This window comes from Saccopteryx bilineata, chromosome 6, assembly GCF_036850765.1.
Source record: "Saccopteryx bilineata isolate mSacBil1 chromosome 6, mSacBil1_pri_phased_curated, whole genome shotgun sequence".
Classification (NCBI taxonomy): Eukaryota; Metazoa; Chordata; class Mammalia; order Chiroptera; family Emballonuridae; genus Saccopteryx; species Saccopteryx bilineata.
The window spans coordinates 123,555,500-123,569,186 of NC_089495.1; the positions used below are offsets into that span (position 1 = coordinate 123,555,500).

Sequence of the window (13,687 nt, forward strand, 5' to 3'; positions counted from 1 at the left end):
CACAGGAGAAACGCCCATCTGCTTCTCCACCTCTCCCCCTCTCCTTCCTCTCTGTCTCTCCCTTCCCCTCCCACAGCCAAGGCTCCATTGGAGCAAAGTTGGCTCGGGCGCTGAGGATGGCTCTGTGGCCTCTGCCTCAGTCACTAGAATGGCCCTGGTTGCAACAGAGCAACGCCCCAGATGGGCAGAGCATCGCCCCCTGGTGGGCATGCCGGGTGGATCCCGGTCGGGCACATGAGGGGAGTCTATCTGATTGCCTTCCCGTTTCCAACTTCAGAAAAATACAAAAAAAAAAGTAATTATAAACATCGGGTCATTTACAACATGGATGGACCTTGATAACATTATACTGAGCGAAATAAGTAAATCAGAAAAATCTAAGAACTATATGATTCCATACATAGGTTGGGCATAAAAATGAGACTCAGAGACATGGACAAGAATGTGGGGATTACAGGGTGGGGGGGAGGAAGGGGAGGGGGTTAGGGGAAGGGAAGGGCACAAAGAAAACCAGTTAGAAGGTGATGGAAGACAACTGGACTTTGGGTGATGAGAATGCAGCATAATCAAATGTCAAAATAACCTAGAGATGTTTTCTATGAACATATGTACCCTGATTTATCAATGTCACACCATTAAAATTAATTTTAAAATAAAGTAATTATACTAATTCAGTGACTAAGGTCACAAGGTGGTAACTGGCAGATGCAAATTGAACCCCAGTTTTCCTGGCTCCAAGCTTTTCTAGTTCCTGTGTCCATTGGAGAATGTGCAAGGAGGCCAAAGGGGCAAGGCAATGCACGCTCAAAAGCTTTGATGTCAAGAATCCAAATGAGTTTTGCATTCTACATCAGCTTATGCCTGTGTTTGTTAAAATATAAAAATAATATCCTTTCCTCCCTAATAGCTGAATAAAATTGGCACTACAGGAAGATGTGCCATGTTTATTCTGCAACTTCTTCTAATAATGGCTAATATTAGCAACCATTTATTGAGCAATAACTTAATGCCAGGTACTACACCAGGTGCTTTATGTGGATAATTCACTTGTGAAGGAGGAAGTATGAACCCCCCTTTTGTGAAGCATCATGCCACACTGTGCTCTCTCTCTCCACCACCAGGAACCTGCTAGGTTGTTGGTAAGAGCCCTTGATTTCAAATGCTTCTCTCTCCCTTACTAAACTCTTTTTAAAAATGTGGATCAGCCCTGGCTGGTTGGCTCAGTGGTAGAGCGTCGGCCTGGCGTGCAGGAGTCCCAGGTTTGATTCCCGGCCAGGGCACACAGGAGAAGCGGCCATCTGCTTCTCCACCCTTCCCCCTCTCCTTCCTCTCTGTCTCTCTCTTCCCCTCCCGCAGCCCAGCCGAGGCTCCGTTGGCCCTGCCTCAGGCACTAGAATGGCTCTGGTTGCAGCAGAGCAACACCCCAGATGGGCAGAGCATCGCTCCCTGGTGTACATGCTGGGTCCCGGTCGGGTGCATGCGGGAGTCTGTCAGACTGCCTCCCCGTTTCCAACTTCAGAAAAATACAAAAAAAAAAAAAAGTGGATCAGCCTGACCTATGGTGGTACAGTGGTTAAAAGCATCAACCTGGAATGCTGAGGTCTCCTGGTTCGAATCCCCGGGCTTGCCTGGTCAAGGCACATATAAGAGTTGATGCTTCCTGCTCCTCCTTGCCCCCCCCCCTCTCCTCTCTAAAAAAATGGATAAAAATCTTTTTAAAAAAATGTGGATCATATTGTATCTATGTGTGTAACCCTGGTGCCTGGCACAGTGTTTGAGCTCAATAATGTACCATATTGATGGATGTCAAAGGCTGAGTTTCTCCATTTGTTTAGTTCTTCTCCCCCACCCTTATGCCAGGGAACTGCTATGTTATCTCTAAGTCCTTTCTGTTGCCCCATTTTGAGCTGCATCTGAGCCCTTTTAGAGAGGAAGGCTCAGTACATCCCTCCCCACCTCATGGTGTCCTCATTCAGCTGAGATACTCTGGACCTGGTTTGAGGCTTGATTCCTTCCCAGACTCCGAGCCCCCAGCCATAGTCTCTTTGAACACAGGCTGGCAAGTGGGATGATCCTGGATGGAAGTTTCTGCTTAGTTTTTATTTTCAAAATTGTTGGATAGGGGGAAAAAATCTTCATCCCAGTGGAGAAACACCTTCCTCTCATGGCCCCAATACCCAGTCCTTCTTGGGGATGCTTCTTGGGAGAATTTCTCTTCTTTACAAATGTGCCAGCCTTGCTAAGGAATTGGCGTGGTTGAGGGGGTAGCAGAGAAGGCAGCAACATGAACTAATCTGGGGGAAGCAGGCTCTGTCTTGTCCCTATCTTTTTTTATTTTTTATTTTTTTAAATTTATTTATTTTTAGAGAGGAGAGAGAGAGGGAGAGAGAGAGACAGAGAGGGAGAGAGAGGAGAGAGAGACAGAGAGAGAGAAGGGGGGAGGAGCTGGAAGCATCAACTCCCATATGTGCCTTGACCAGGCAAGCCCAGGGTTTCGAACCAGCAACCTCAGCATTTCCAGGTTGACGCTTTATCCACTGCGCCACCACAGGTGAGGCTGTCTTGTCCCTATCTTAACCCACCACTGGGCCATCTCTCCACACCCACGTAAAATGGGCACTGGCCCTACACTGTTCCCTGGGGGAGCCCAGACTGTTTGACCTCTCCAAGCCGCCCTGTGTGAGCAAATCCAGATGGGCCCAGAGAATTCCTTCCACCCTGGCGCTGATGTATGGGGGCTCTAGGGTGCTTTCAGCACTGAGACTTCAGTTAGAAAGGAGAGGTGGGAGGGGAGCTACCCTGGAGAGCTCTCCTGTACCCTTAGTGTCTGGCTGGAGAAATGCCTCTGCCTGAGTCTCCAGCTGTGGTTTGTTCATGAACAATGAATGAACCTTCTTAGCTATGAAGTCTTCCAAGTGCCCCATTCCCCCATCCCCCCACTTCCCCCCTACCTAGTAATACCTGTCTGATTGTATTTCTTTTAATTTAATTTTATTTTTTTTCTGAAGCTGGAAATGGGCAGGCAGTTAGACAAGACTCCTTCATGTGCCCGACTGGGGTCCACCCTGCATGCCCACCAGGGGACGACGCTCCACCCATCTGGGGCGACGCTCTGCTGCAATCAGAGCCATTCTAGCTTCTGAGGCAGAGGCCACAGAGCCATCCTCAGCACCCGGGGCCAACTTTGCCCCAATGGAGCCTTGGCTGCGGGAGGGGAAGAGAGAGACAGAGAGGAAGGAGAGGGGGAGGGGTAGAGAAGCAGATGGGCACTTCTCCTGTGTGCCCTGGCCGGGAATCGAACCTGATTGTATTTCTTATCCTCTATTACAACCATTTTTCTACTCCTGTCTCTCCCCATGGGACTGTGAACCTTGAGGACAAAACTGTGTCTCCATCTTTGGTTCCTAGCAGCCAGCACAGGTCTAAATTATAGTAGGTGCTCAAAAGATTTTTGTTGAATGATTGAACAAAACAAGCAACGTCTCCCAGTGGCCCTCAGTGCATCAAGTCTTTGGGATGCCTCTGTCTTTCCTCAAGTCCCCAGCTCTCCATTTTTTTAGGTATGAAAGCACACCCCACATGTGCACGCTCACATCACTCATACACCAACACTTATTCTGCACACATACTATTGCTCTCTTCTTAGCCTTTAGCATCTAGATCTTTGCCGCTCATCACAGTGACCTCTAACCACATGTGCCTGTTGAGCACTTGACCTGTGGCTGGTCTGAATTGACATGTACTGTAAGTATAAAATACACTGGATTTTGAAGACTTGGTGAAAAAAATATATAAAATATCTTATTAATAATTATTTTATTTTAGAAAGAGACAGAGTCAGAGAGAGGGATAGGTAGGGACAGACAGGAAGGGAGAGAGATGAGAAGCATCAGTTCTTTGTTGCAGCTCCTTAGTTGTTCATTGATTGCTTTCTCATATGCGCCTTGACTGGGGGGCTACAGCAGAGCGAGTGACCCCTTGCTCAAAGCCAGCAACCTTGGTCTCAAGCCAGCGACTATGGGGTCATGTCTATGATCCCATGCTCAAGCCAGTGACCCCACACTCAAGCTGGTGAGCCCACGTTCAAGCCAGATGAGCCCGCGTTCAAGCCAGTGACCTCGGGGTTTCGAACCTGGCTCTTCCGCATCACAGTCTGATACTCTATCCACTGCACCATCGCCTGGTCAGACTCTTATTAATAATTTTATATTGATTATTTGTTGAAATGACAATATAGTATATTAGGTTAAATAAAATGTATTATTTAGATCAAGTTTACCTGTTTCTTTGTAGCTACTAGAAAATTGAAAATCACACATGGGATTTACATCTTTCTATTGGGTGGACAGAGGGACTCCAGTAGCTCAGGGAACTGTAGGTCCCTTCTTTCTCCAGAAGGTGGCGATGTCTTCTTGCCTTTGACATCATTCCAGAAAGGTCTGGAAGGTTCCTGAGGAAATGCTTTTCTGTACAATGGCAGATACTGAACTCCAAATAAGGATGGGCCCCACTGAGCCCAGCAGGGAAGCAGCCTATCTATGCAAAGTAGGCTTAAAAATAAACCCCAGGAAGTCAAGCAGCTAAGTGTCATCTTCAGCAGAAGAGTCAGCACTCAGCTGATAGACTGCTACAATGTGGGTGCTGACAGCCTCTGGGGAGATGGCGTGCAGTGGGTACTGTGGGATTCGGACCGAAGTCCACCTTCAGGTCTGAAGACCTCCTTTCCCCAGTCGCCGAATTGTGGTTGCCAAGGTTCACAGCTGTATCCCTCTCCAAGGATTGCCCTTAACTGAAAGAGGATGCCTCACCCCACCAATGACCTCCTATGGGGGAATAAAGCCTGCCCTCTCGCCTTCATTCAGGACCTCTGGGAAGGGCCAACCCAGCCTCAGAGCTCCTCCTGGGGTCAACTGAAGCCTCTGCTACAACTGCATCCTCACTGTTTAACTTCTTCCCTGCCACATCTGCTGACCTCACTCCCTCACAGGTGTTGGCCCGAGCACACTCCAACTACACATCTTCACTCAGAACTCAGGGTCAGAAAGTCTATTTCCTGGGGAATCTTGCCTGTAACAACCATTGGTGCCAGGTGCGATCATAGAGAATGGACTCTAAAAAGAGGATTCTGGGGCTGGACACCTGCCTGCTAATTGGCAGTGGGTGGAATCTCCTGCACCTTGGCAGGCTGTGGCGATGCAACTGTTAAAACTTTCCTGGGCAGCCTGACCAGGCAGTGGCACAGTGGATAGAGCGTCGGACTGGGATGTGGAGAACTCAGGTTCAAGACCCCGAGGTCACCAGCTTGAGCCTAAGGTCGCTGGCTCGAGCAACGGGTCACTTGGTCTGCTGTAGCACCCCCCCCCCAAGTCAAGGCACATATGAGAATGCAATCAATGAACAACTAAGGAACTGCAACAAAGAATTGATGTTTCTCATCTCTCTTCCTTCCTGTCTGTCTGTCCCTCTCTCTGTCTCTTACACACACACACACACACACACACACACACAAACTTTCCTGGGCAGTGAACTGGGATGGTGTCGGGTCCGAGGTCGGAGGCAGGGGATGGAAGGCTGCGAAGAACTGGTAGCTGGAAAAAAAAAACGCATGGAACTTTAGGCAGATAGGATATATTTTATTGGCAGCGGCAGCCTAATGCAGTATGGCAGCGGCAACAGCAGCCAGCAGCCGCCTGACATAGTGCACAGGCATTTTATAGTAAAATCACTCAAAAGTGTCACCAATCCATGATTACAAAAAGTGGGGGTGCCCTGGCTGGCTAGCTCAACGGTAGAGCGTCAGCCCTGCATGTGGAAGTCCTGGGTTTGATTCCCAGCCAGGGCAAACAGAAGCACCCATCTGCTTCTCCATCCTTCCCCCTCTCCTTCCTCTCTGTCTCTCTCTTCCCCTCCCACAGCCAAGGCTCCACTGGAGCAAGGTTGGCCTGGGCGCTGAGGATGGCTCCATGGCCTCCACTTCAGGTGCTAGAATGGCTTCAGTTGCAACAGAGCAACGACCCAGATGGGCAGAGCTTCGCCCCCTAGTGGGCATGCCAGTGGTTCCGGGTCGGGTGCATGCGGGAGTCTGTCTCTCTGCCTCCCTGCTTCTCACTTCAGAAAAAAAAAAGTGGGGGTAACTGTAAGGTATTTTTCCCCGCTGAGAAGAAAGGGAGGGGCCGGAGCCACAAAGTGTGGAATAACATAAAGCTTTATTGAGTACAGAGCGTGCATCCCCGGCGAGGTTCCCTGGCCCCGAGGAAAGATGAAGGCCAGGGAAGTCACAAGGATTAAACCACGTGGGAGATATTTAAAGGGGTCCTCTAGGGAAGTCGGGCTAATATGACGTGGTGAAATCTCACTGGCTGGTAGATAGTCGCTGTTTTCCAAAGGGCTCCAGGGAAGTTTCTTTTGGCGCGCTTGGTTGTGGGTGGTCTCAGCCAAAGTTTGCGGGTCTGACCTTTCCCCATTATCCACCAACCTTACAGTAACATTTTCAGTTATGTAAGGCAGGCACGCATGTGTACTGTCCCCAGCCTGTTTCCCTTAGTCGTGCATGGATAGATCTGACGCCTGGACCTGTCCACACTGAGTCCATCTTGTACAGGCTGTTTATCAATTCTGGGAAGACCAGCTTCCCCACAGATGGAATACCAGTGGAAAGACAAGCAGTGATGGTGAAACATCTCAGGGTTTTGAGTGGTTAGGGGAGCAGCATAAGGATATGGAAGCCGATGGCCGTACTTGGGGGTAGTTGCATTGGAGAAAGTGAAAGGCTGTGGGTGAGGAGTCATCAATCAAAGGATCAGTACAAAAGCCAGAGGTTCTCCTTGTCAGTACCCAAGGAAACTCATCTGAAGACAGAGAAGACTATACTTAATAAAAGTAGCCGGGCTCCGAAGGAAGTTGAATTCTCAACCTTAGTGAGTCTGCTATGCCAAGGAGGATCCTGATTGGGAAGAAGCAGGACCCTGAGATATCTGGGGATATCTGGGTGGCTGCACTCAAAAATCTTAAAGCAGCAGGTTCTCCTCAAGCCTTCTGGATGCTCACAGGTGTAGCCCCTCCAGCCCATTAGAGGTTAGTGCTTTTTTTTTTTTTTCTTTTTTGTATTTTTCTGAAGTTGGAAATGGAGAGGCAGTCAGACAGACTCCTGCATGCGCCCGAACAGGATCCACCTGGCATGCCCACCAGGGGGCGATGCTCTGCCCATCCGGGGCATTGCTCTGTGGCGACCAGAGCCACTCTAGCGCCTGGGGCAGAGGCCACAGAGCCATCCTCAGCCCCCGGGCCAACTTTGCTCCAATGGAGCCTCGGCTTCAGGAGGAGAAGAGAGAGACAGAGAGGAAGGAGAGGGGGAGGGGTGGAGAAGCAGATGGGCGCTTCTCCTGTGTGCCCTGGCCGGGAATCGAACCCGGGACTTCCGCACGCCAGGCCAACGCTCTACCACTAAGCCAACTGGCCAGGGCTAGTACTTTCTTTTTGCTCAAAGATGATGACTCTTTCTTGTAAGACATGTGCTGCTGCTCCCTTGCCCCGAGGACCTACTCCACCTCCCCTCTTTGCACCAGATCAATAATTAGATTTAAATCACAACCTCACTGGGCTGGTGAAGTGCTGGGCCACCCAAGAGTGGGAAGGCTGAGCCTGGAAGGGGCTGCAGATCCTTGCCAATGGTGCTGATGGGCTGGGCGTGTACGGGAATCGGACAGTGCCAGATCATGGGAGGTAGCATATATACATGGATAAGCAGAATGTGTGGTTATGGGAACACTTTTCCACATTACCGGAGTTGATACTGACACACTGTTAGAGCGTGTGGTGTCCTCTCATCTCTGGTTCTGTAGTTAGAGTACTGGCGATGTCACCTGTGACTGACTGCCTCTCAGCTAGAGCCACTTCTCTCTTGACACCCACCTGAGCCTGGGCAGAACCTCTAGGCAGCCAAGGGCCCAAGAGACACGACCAGGAAAGAAATGTGTGTGGGGATGTTGATCCAAGGAGCTTGCAGGACAGGGTACTCTGGGTCTGTGCCTCTACAGGAATTCTGTTTCCCTCTAGGCGTCCTCGTTGGGGCCCACAATGTCATCCACCTTGTCCCAGCAGGGCCCTCTGGGGACCCTCATGTAGTTTGCCGCAGTTCCAGCCAGGTAGCTCTTGCTGTTTTACATTCTAGACTTCTGCTGAAGCCTCCACTTGAAGTTCTGAGGCTACAGAGATTTGAATGCCCCCTGCTCTGGCACGCCCTCCCCACAATAAAGACAAACAGGATGAAAAGTTATGTTGTTGTTGGAATCCATGGGAGTCTGAAAAGACCAGAGTAACAGGCTTTATTGAAAGGAAGAGGCGCCTGACCTGTGGTGGCGCAGTGGATAAAGCGTCAACTTGGAAACGCTGAGGTTGCTGGTTCCAAACCCTGGGCTTGCCTGGTCAAGGCACATATGGGAGTTGATGCTTCCTGCTCCTCCCTCCTTCTCTCTCTCTCTCTCTCCCCTCTCTATAATGAATAAATAAAATCTTAAAAAAAAAAAAAAAGAAAGAAAGAAAGGAAGAAAGGAAGAAAGGAACCCTGCTGGGATGACTTGCAAGGAGAGTTGAGCCAGGCCCAGCCTGGGACTTGGGTTTTAAGGGTTTTGGGGAGGGGGAGTGAGATGGGTCATGGGCATTTAGCCCATTGGCTGCTGGACCAAGGAGGGTCTTTTATGGAAGTTTGCCAGGACTTTTCGGCTTGTGACATCAGACATTCCTTTGTGATTAGTCATTTGCTGTAAGCCCTGAAAGGCAGGGTTAAAGAAATGAAAGCTAGCCCTGGCCGGTTGGCTCAGTGGTAGAGCGTCGGCCTGGCATGCGGAAGTCCCGGGTTCGATTCCCGGCCAGGGCACACAGGAGAAGCGCCCATCTGCTTCTCCACCCCTCCCCCTCTCCTTCCTCTCTGTCTCTCTTCCCCTCCCGCAGCCGAGGCTCCATTGGAGCAAAAGATGGCCCGGGCACTGGGGATGGCTCCTTGGCCTCTGCCCTGCGGATCCCGGTCCGGCGCATGCAGGAGTCTATCTGACTGCCTCCCCAATTACAGCTTCATAAAAATACAAAAAAAAAAAAAAAAGAAAGAAAAAAGAAATGAAAGCTAGCCTGACCAGGCGGTGGCACAGTGGATAGAGCGTCGGACTGGGATGTGGAAGACTCAGGTTCGAGACCCCGAGGTCGCCAGCTTGAGCATGGGCTTATCTGTTTGAGCAAAAATTCACCAGCTCAAGCAAGGGGTTACTCGGTCTGCTGAGGGCCCGTGGTCAAGGCACATATGAGAAAGCAATCAATGAACAACTAAGGTGTTGCAATGCGCAACGAAAAACTAATGATTCATGCTTCTCATCTCTCTGTTCCTGTCTGTCTGTTCTGTTCCTGTCTGTCTGTCCCTGTCTATTCCTCACTCTGATTCTCTCTCTGTCTCTGTAAAAAAAAAAAAAATAAAATAAATTAAAAAAAAAAAAAAAGAAAGCTAAGAGTTGTAAGGTACCAAAAAGCTGCAAATTAATTGATAGATGCGTGAATTCCAAACTGCCCTCTCTGCTTATCTGTCAGACCTCACCCTTACTGGACTATTGACCCAAAAAGCTGACAAGCCGCCCCAAGGAGGGCTCCGGACACACCAGGACTTTTGATTCAACACCCACATGCTCGAAGCCCCCCAAGGAGGAGCATTCCGGACATACCAGGACTTTTGCCTCAGTATTCCCTCAGGCTCTCCCAAACACTATATAACTCGCCCCTAGTCTGTAACCGGTGCTCTTCTCCCCCGGGAGAAGTGCCCGGCAGGGTTCCTTTCTTCCTTTCAATAAAGCCTGTGACTCTGGTCTTTCGGACTCCCATGGATTCCAACATTTGGTGCCGAAACCCGGGACAGGGTACTACCTGCCTGGATGATCCCTCTTTGCCGTTCAAACTTACAACCAGGAAAGCAATGGGCAGCGGCAGCTCATCCTGGGCTTACTCCCTGATTCTGTTTGGACGTGTAATTGTAGGTTGATTGGCCAGCAGTCTAACCCTGTCCTGAACCCCTGCTGGACCAGAAGGTAAGGAGTTTCTCCCTTCCCCTTCCCGGTTGGCCTCTAAATTTCTCTCTAAAAACACCCCTTTCTGGTTGGACTGTTTTCTCTGATATGCCTCACGTTTTGAGGGGTTTGACTTTCAGTCTCAGTGGATTGCACGGAAGACTAGGCGCCTAGCCAAACCTCTCCACTCTCTAGGACTTCTCATCCTCGGAGCTAGCTCCCTGACATGTGGTGACAACCTCTATCAGGGACGACTCCCCCACACGGAGATTCTCTCCTCTTGAGACAGTGACAAAAGGCGGGGACGCCCCCCTTGCTCACCTGTCTCCACTATGGGCTCTTCAGAGTCAAAGCCTTCCGACCAGACCCCTCTAGGATGTCTCATAAAAATCCTCGCCAAATTCGGTCTCTCAGACCTCAAACCAAAGAAATTAATCTTCTTCTCTAACATGGCATGGCCTCAGTACAGACTCCCATTGGTCTGAAAACAGGACATTCGATTATAATATCCTAAGAGATCTTGACAATTTCTGCCACCGGACGGGGAGGGCATCAGAAATTCCTTACATGCAGGCTTTCTTCTCCTTTCTCTCCTGTCCTTAATTTCTGTACTTTCTGTTCTACACGCAGGCCGGTTTTGGCCAAAGAAACCTCACCTAAAACCTCTGCTCCTAATCTTTCCTTCTCCACGGACTCTCAAACTCTCTCCTTCTCCTGCCTGACCCCCGGGGCACCCCTCTCTCGGGACCCCTCTCTACTCCCTCAGCAAATCTTTTTTGCTGGAGTCTCTTCCCCCCAGAAAGCTCTTTCCTTCACTAAATCCTGTTTTCTCATTCATCAGTCTCTCTTTCTCCTCCCCTGCTGGCCAGGGGCCTCTCCCTTCTCCACTGTGTTCTTCGTCCTCTCCCCCCTCCTCAGAAGCTGTGGCCCTGGCTGCGGTGCCTGTCTCATCTCTGACCTCTCTTCCCTCCTTACAAACTGCAGTTCTGTCTGTCTCCTCTCCGACCCCTCCTCCTTCCTTACAAACTATGACTGTGCCTCTTCCCTCCTTGCCCTCTCCTCTCTCCTCAGAGCTCTAAATCCTTTTGACTCCTCTGACCATGTGGCGCCACACCAATACTTTAACCTCCTTCTCTCCTCCTGCAGATTCTGACTCTCCTTCTTTCCATCCAGCTGCTCACACTGTCCATCCACCTGCTTTCTCTCTTCCTCCTCTATGCTGGCAACTCCCTGCCATCTCGAAAAACTTAAAAAACAGAATTGTATATTAAGCTATGTGAGTAAGTAATCTGTCTTGTCTCATTGTTTGTCAGAAAATATTTCTAGTGAATTGAAACAAGTAAAGTGCGCTCATTTAAATTCCTTAACTCATAACTTTTATGTAAAGTCTTTGTGTAACTGTGTCTGTTTCTAAGGCCTTAAACCAGTAATTACCCACCTCATAAACCAGGTTTACTCATCCCCACGGACTCTCCCTGCAATACCCCCATCTTTCCTGTTCGAAAACCTTCAGGAGCTTATCACCTCGTACAAGCCTTATACCTAATCAATGAGGCAGTAATTTCTCTCCATCCAGTAGTCCCTAATCTCTACAAATTACTGTCACACATTTTCTCAAACACCACTCACTTCATGGTCCTAGCCCTCAAGAATGCCTTCTTTACCATTCCTCTACACCCTGACTCTTACTTTCTGTTTGCCTTTACCCAGACACTAATGCAGCCCAGCAACTTACATGGACTATTTTACCCCAGGGGATCAGAAACAGCCCACACCTGTTTCGGCAGGCACTAGCTCAGGATTTAGTAGCAGGTAATCTCAAAACTAGTACTCTCTTACAATATGTAGATGACCTACTCCTCTGCAGCCCCTCCGTGCCTGCCTCAAGGAGACTCACCACCACCCTTCTTAACTTCCTCACTATGAAGTGTTATCCTGTCTTCTCTGCTAAGGCTCAACTTTATTCTCAGTCCCTAGTCTATCTAGGCATTACTTTAATCCCCACCACCTGAAGTCTCACCCTAGATCAAACTCAGACCCTCCAGTCTCCAACCACCTACCACCACAGATCAAATCTTTCCTCAGTCTAATAGGCTTCTTTAAACACTGAATTTCCTATTTTGCTCTTAGTCAAGCCCCTCAGTGAGATCTTCTGAGCATGGCTTTTAATATCTATAATGACCAAGGAAGTAACAGAAAAGGCAAATAAGGCGCAAAAGAAGTCAGGAAATACCAACTTTTGGCTCCAGCGCCCTAAGGGGTTTCACAGCATTCTATCAAGGCCCTGCTCCAGAGTGGAAAGAAAGGTCATTAAACTGAAGCCTGCCAGGCTTCCCGGCTGCACCGGTGACACACCTGTGCTGTGGAAAGAGGGACATGAGAAGGTAAGCTGCCCCCTTTCTCCATGGAGGGAGGGTTCAGTCTCTTCTAGCCCTGCTCCAGCTACCTGTGACCTGACCTTGCCCAGCATGCTGGGAATTGCCACTGAAGGCCCAAGGACATCGTTCATGAGCCTAAGGTATTTCTTCCAAGTAGCAGATAAGCTGATCTCCTTTCTTGTAAACACAAGGGCCATCTACTATGCCTTGCCTGAATATTTAAGTTTTATTTATCCCTCAAAGATCTCTACTGTGGGTATTGATAGTCTGATTTTATGGCTTTATTTAATGTTTAGTATCTCCTTTATTTCTCTTATCTCAATGCCCCATGCCTATTATAGGCTGGGACCTGCTGCTAATTCCAGCTAGAAGCAGTGGTCACTAGGACTTAAACTCTAACTGCAAAGTGTGGAAATGTAACACTCTTTCCCTAAGTACTTGCAGGTTTTATAGGTCACTCAGCAAACTGTTCAAAGACTGTCCAAGAGGCACTTCCAGCATTACATCATCCAAGGACTGACTTTCACATGGACAGGTCCACACACCATGATCCTGACAACTCCCACTGCTGCTAAAATAGAAAAACGGAATGCCTTACTCCAATCACAAACCTGAAGCTGGTTGGTCTATGTATGGCAAATATATGAAAAAACTAAGGACTCTTTTAGTCAGGCTTTGGGAAAAGGGAAACTAGGATAAAAAGAAAGTCAACTTGATTGTCACTAGAGATTAAAATTTTATAAATCAAGAGTTCTGACTAGAAAGGAATTGTATGATTTTGATAATAGAAGGTATAAGGTATGGAAATACTTTTGAAAGAAAAAGGAAAAGCAAGTTGTTATGAAGGCCAGTTATTTCTGGATAAGAAAGTGCATGAAAGTTGAAGGTTTATGTAAGTTGTAGAAGGTTTGTGCAGGTTGTAGGAGATTTGTACCGAGAAAAAAGAATTTGTACAGTCAGAAAACTGGTTTTCAAAGAATGTTTAATCAGTCACCCTAGCTAACAATCCTCTACCCTCCCCACTTATTAGGATGACTCTTTCCTCCACCCTGACCATCTGGAGCTCAGAAACAGAGAAACAAAACCGACCCCTTGTCCTTCTATTCTCTATTCACCTCTCAGCCTGCCTCACCAAATCAGGAACTTTCTACTCGTGTGGGACCAACACCTATCTGCGTCTCCATACTAATTAGACAAAACCTGTATCCCTAATCTATCTCACCCTAAATTATCAACCTAATCCCACCCCATGAGCCTCTTCCAGTT

General features: G+C 48.7%; 1 non-coding gene across 1 annotated transcript; it reads left to right on the plus strand.

The window, feature by feature from the left end:
• Nucleotides 1–8,799: 8,799 nt before the first annotated feature.
• Nucleotides 8,800–8,875, plus strand: TRNAA-GGC (transfer RNA alanine (anticodon GGC)). Its single transcript has one exon. It is a non-coding gene; the product is annotated as a tRNA-Ala (tRNA).
• The last annotated feature ends 4,812 nt before the right edge of the window (nt 8,876–13,687 follow it).